This window comes from Phascolarctos cinereus, unplaced genomic scaffold, assembly GCF_003287225.1.
Source record: "Phascolarctos cinereus isolate Bilbo 61053 unplaced genomic scaffold, phaCin_HiC Scaffold_726;HRSCAF=1367, whole genome shotgun sequence".
Taxonomy (NCBI): domain Eukaryota; kingdom Metazoa; phylum Chordata; class Mammalia; order Diprotodontia; family Phascolarctidae; genus Phascolarctos; species Phascolarctos cinereus.
The window spans coordinates 416,229,951-416,235,975 of NW_027556098.1; positions in this window are offsets into that span (position 1 = coordinate 416,229,951).

A 6,025-nucleotide genomic window follows, 5' to 3' on the forward strand; every position below is an offset into this window, starting at 1 on the left:
GAAGCTACGCTTCCCCCCGCCAATCAGGAAGCTCACTTCGCTCAGCCAATCAGAATCCTCTCTTCTCCCTCCTTCCTCTCTCCCCCCCGTTTCCGGAGCGTGTCTCCATGGAAACCCTCTAAGCATCTTTTTCTCATCAGCTCCTAGCAGCGTAAAGTACTCGCTACCTACCCAGGTTTTTGACCTTGTCACACTGAATTTAGTCACTGAAACGCACCATGGCTTTAATCTCCTCACTTGAGAAATGGGACTATAAGATACACTGGCAAGACACTATTCTGGTTGGGAAGAAAGCACTTAAAAGACAAGCACCCACGGAATGGGAGCTGTCCAATACACAAATCATCGAGGGAAAGCCTTCAGACCATTCAAAAGGTCCATAAAAGCCCATGACACCAAGGTCCCCAAACTTACGAAAACTATTACCAAAGAAGAAAGGAATCAAAGCGCTGCCTGGTCAGATCACAAATCAGACAGACTGTTGGGGGGAAAGCTCTATCACCCACTCAGGATTTCATTAACGTGATAACAGCTAGCTTTATTTTAGCAGCACTTTAGATGTGCAAAACGCTTTATATGTGTTCTTTCATTAGATCCTCACAATAACCCTGAAAGGTTGGTGTCATTATTAATAGCCAACATTTAAATAGTGCTTACTATGTGCCAGGCACAGCGCTAAGCACTTCACAATCATTATCCCATTTGATCTTTGCAACAATCCTGGGAGGTGGGTGCTATTATTATCTCCATTTGACAGACGAGGAAACTGAGGCAAACAGAAATTAGGTGACTTGCCCTGGGTCACATAGCTAGGTAGTGTCTTGGGCTAGATTTGAATTCAGGTCTTTCTGACTCCAGGCCTCAGATGATACAACTGAGACTTAGAAAGGCAAGGTTAAGTGGCTTGCCTCTCAAAGCCACATAGCTACAAAGTGTCTGAGACAGGATTTGAACTCAAATTAGATGTTGGCATGCCACCCAACCATAGGAGTTGAAAACTTCCAGAGCCTCCTAAAACAACAATAATACTTTTTCAACTTATAAAAAAAAGAATTACACTGAAAATCCAAAAAGTCCATGATGATTTAAATTACAAGTACAAATGGGGAGTGGGGAGACAAATTAGCTCATAGCTCACAGGTCACCACCACACTTCCAGATTTGGCTATACAGATATACATATACATATGGGGGAATGGAGGCTGTGTTAGGTGTGTTGAGGAAGACTAGTACCTCTAATGTGTACACACACTAGTACCTGGTGTGAGACCTGCCAAGCCCTTTTCAAGGTTGCTTTCCACCTTGGTTGTCTTCCTCATCCACCCACCTCTCACCTGTGACTCCAAGAAGCTGTGCAGTGGTCACACCTCAGTAAACCATTGTAGCAGATGAGCTAAACCAGATGAAGAGTAACCAAGGAGTCTCAAACCCTTGAGTCAGTTATCGGGGTGTCTAACCCAAGTAAGTCAAGACTTCCCCTGGTGGAATAGGCAGATGAGAACAATTTGTTCCACCAGCCATGAATGCAGCTGAAGCAGGCTCTGCGGAGCCCTTAGGGCTTGGTTAGACATCAGAGATGCCAAGGACATCCAGTGCATCTTGAGCCATCACCAGCCGTCCTGCCACTGCTCTGTGATGACTCTGGAGGAGAGGGAGAGAGACCAATGGTTTCGTGCAACTCTGCCTCACTTAAATCAAATTTATGCACAAATCAAAAGACATTACCATTTTACAATTTTTTTCTGTTTTTTTTAATTTTTTTTTGTTTTTTAAGAATTTTTTAAATATAAATTTATTTATTTTTATTTTTCAATATTTTTATTTTTATTTTTTGTTTTTTAAGAATTTTTTAAATATAAATTTATTTATTTTTATTTTTCAATACATTTTACAGTTTTTACCTATGTCAAAGTCCTTTGGTGATAAGGAAATGACAAAGCAGTAGGTATGGTGGCCCCGGGAGCTGTAGTCACAACACTGAACACAGGCAGCCCAGGCCATAGTGTTGTCTTCTCACCGGGAAGTAGCGGTGGGATTTGGCAGCCCCCTGGGTATCTAAGCAGCCTTTTAAGGACCACACTGCTCACTTCCTGGTGTGAGGAAAGAGTTAGAAAAGGTGCCCTAAAAATTGTCTACTTTCTCAACACTTGGGGCAGGTGGGGACCCCACCCTGTGGTTGAAACACAAAAAAGTATACAAAAACTTCTGCAAAGATGATTCCACTCACCATAGGTACGTGGAATGTGTGCATGCTTATGGACAAAAAGAAATTCAGTAGACCTGAAAGGTAAACAGCTCTTGTTGCAAGAGAACTCAGCAGATATCATATCCAAATAGCAGCCCTTAGTGAAACATGGCTGGCAAATGAAGGCCAGCTTACCAACGTTGGGGGTATATACGCGTTTTTCTGTTTTGTTTTCCTTCTTGGAATTTTTGGTTTTTAAAACTTTTTACATTATTTTTGTATTCCTTTTCATTTTATTCAGGGTGGGTGTCTCCCAATTGCTGGTGGTTACAATCTGATCATGAGGGCAGACCACACAGATACAACATAGTCACTTTTAGAAATCTTCATTTACCAGTGCCCCTACTCAGAGTATTCTCTGAAAGAACAGGACTGAAGGAATAGGAGTTTCATATCAATTTCATGTCCAATAACATTGGCTGTGTGCCCTATGACTTCCACTGGTTCTCCTTTTCTGCCCATTATTGAACAGAATCAGAATCTGCTATATTTTCAGGGTTGGTCAGGGCAAGATGGACATTCTGGAAAACACTTCTTCAGGCTTGGGGTCCCCTATCCTACTGTCATTCTATATTCAAAGAGCCTGATAGCTTCTCCTGACTCCTTAACTATGTGTAGCTGGACAGGTTTGGGGTGAATAGGCAGAAAGCAGAGTTTCTGCAGTAAGAATAGGGGGAGGGATATGTAGGTGAGTTTCAGGGACAATTGTGAAAGTCAGTTTGTGTCCATAATAACATTTTCTAGTGTTGGCTCCTAAGGATTTTAAATTTTCATGGTTCTTTCCTTTTCCTGTGGATTCAGTTCCAATTCCCCACTCTGTGATCCACAATTCCTTTTTAGTGAAGGGTTAGCCCATTGGGAGTTGGGAGTGTCTGATTCTTTATTATTATATTCTCAGTATCTATTACAGTAAGGCAGCTAAGTAGCACAGTGAATAAAGTTCTGGACCTGAAGTGAGGAAAACTCACCTTCCTGAGTTCAAATCTGGCTTCAGACTTACTAGCTGTGTGATTCTGGGCAAGTAATTAAACTTTGTTTGCCTCAGTTTCCTCATTTGTAAAATGAGCTGAAGTAGGAAATGGCAAACCATTCCATTATCTTTGCCAAGAAAATCCAAAATTGGGTCATGAAGAGTTGGACTTGACTAAAATGACTGAACAACAAATCTAGTGCAGCGCCTGGCATGTGGTTGGAATTTTAAAATACTTTTTAATTACTTGATTGAGAGCACTCTGAAAACTTCTTGGTTCAGTGACACCTATTCTTTGTTTATAGTACTCCTGAGAAACAGTTCTGAACACATCATAACTTCTTAGATTTAACAATTAGGATTTTCAGTGAATAGGATTTCAACGAGGCAAATGTGGGCTTAATTTCTGGGGGAGAAAAGATGCTAATCATTTAAAAGGTATACAGAAGTGTTACAGCTTGTTTTGAGATGAGGCAGATTTCCCGTCACTGCTAGTTTTCAATAAGAAGGTGGTTCACCACTTGTCAGGAATGTTATTGTAAAGATACTTTTGGGTAGGAGTTAGACCAAGTGGTTACATAGGCCAACTCCATTCTATATGTAGTTTTGTGATTCCTTGATCCCGTGACTGATTAAAACATTTTTTTTGGATTAATGAAATAATTTGAATCAATAAACTTAAAAATTGACATTAAAAAGCATAGACCTAACAAAATCACGTAATTGAGTTCTAAAGGCTTCCACCCAGATATTCTCAGCCAGTTGAATTTTGAAATATCCCTGAATTTGCAGTCCAAATGATCCTTCTTTTGTTTAGTCTTTTCTGATCGACATCTAGAAACTACCACCGGACTTTTTAAATTAATGCAACATTTCCATCACTCACGTCTTTCTAACATTTTGTATTCTTTGTTGGAGTACAGGAGATTTCTTGTTTGGCTCAGTTAGACTCTTTTAAGGCTTTCCTACTTAGAGGCAACTGGTAGCCCAGTGACTACAGCATTGGAGTTTGTGTTAGGAAGATCTGAGTTCAAATCAAGCCTGAGACAATTACTTTAGACAAGTCTCTTAGCCTCTGCCTGCCTAAACTGGATCACTGGTTTGACAAAAAAAAAAAAACCGATTTACTGGAGAACGAAATGGCAAACCACACCAGTATCTTTGCCAAGAAAACCTGCAAATGGGTTTACAAGGTGTCAAACACAACTGAAAAAATAATAAGGACTAAAAATTCCATGATTAGTCCTCAGGACCTTGCCATATCTTATACTAAGTACATGGTCATTGAAAGACACAAATTAAATTTCTGAATGCAGTCTAATCTACTGTGAAAATAATAGAATACAAGAAAATGGGAGGTGGTCCCCTTCAAGTTGCACTGCTGGAGACAAAGTCTTAAACTTGTGAGTACTGACTCCTTTCATCTTCATCCAGTAGGTTATCTTCATCCTCTCAGGTTGAGCCTGAAAATAAAGTGACAAAAGCAGTGATTCCACTGTGGGTTGAGAATTTTATCGTGGAAGAGTCATCAGGGAGAAGTCTTGACTTCTTTCAGTGGCCTTCTTTCTGATAGTTTCTCTCTGATAAACTACCACAAATACCCCACCTCTTTTCCCACAAAGGAGACTAGTCTCATCAATCCTGTCTATTTGGGAGCCATTTTGTCTCTTCCCTCAGAAAATATATTGTCATTTTGACAAAATTTAATTGACCTTTAGTACATTGTTTTAACATATTTCTTGGCTTTTTCAAACTCCTTCAGTAAATGACGGCAGGAGGTTCTGTAGTTAAAAAAAAAAAAAGAGGAGTGTGACATCCCAAGAGACAATTGAATGTTATATCTTAGTGCTCTAAAGAAAGAGATATTATCCAGCCATTTTGGAGAACAATTTGGAACTATGCCCAAAGGGTTATAAGACTGTGCACGCTTTTTTATACAACAATACCACTACTGAGTCTGTATTCTAAAAAGATTTAAAAAAAAAAAAGGAAAAGGACCTACATTACAAAAACATTTATAGCAGCTCTTTTTGTAGTGGCAAAGAAATGGAAATTGAGGGGATGCCCATCAATTGAGGAATGGCTGAGCAAGTTATGATAGATGATTATAATGAAATGCTATTTTGCTATAAGAAATAATGAGTAAGATGGTTTCAGAAAAACCTGTAAAAGACTTCCATGAACTGATGCAAAGAGCAGAACCAGAAGAACATTGTACACAGTGACAGCAATATTGTACAGTGATCAACTGTGATTGACTTAGCTATTCTTAGCAATACAATGATTCAAGACAATTTCCTAAGGAATTAAATGAAAAATGCTTCCCACCTTCAGAGAAAGAACTGATGGACTCAGAAAGCAGATTGAAGCATACTTTTTTTTAAACTTTATTTTCCTTGGGGTTTTGTCAATTGGTCTGTGTTTTCTTTCACAACATGGCTAATATGGAAATATATTTTGCATAACAGTACATGTATAATCTATATCAAATTGCTTGCCTTCTAAAGGAGGTGAGAGGGAAGAGAGAATTTGAACTCAAAATTTACAAAAATAATGTTTAAAATGTTTTTTTACATATGTAATTAGAAAAATAAAATGTAAAAATTTTCATATAAAAAGAAGAACATTTTAAAAAGTGATATTTAGGGAATCAAAATCTTCCTCACAAGCTCTTTGAATGTTACAGGTATGACTATTAGAGAGGGTATTTCCAAAGGCATGGAGAATTAAGATACCAATCAAAGCTAGGAAATGTATCTTTCAGAGAAAACATGTTTTAAAAAAAAGAGAGATAAATAGAAGGCTTTTTT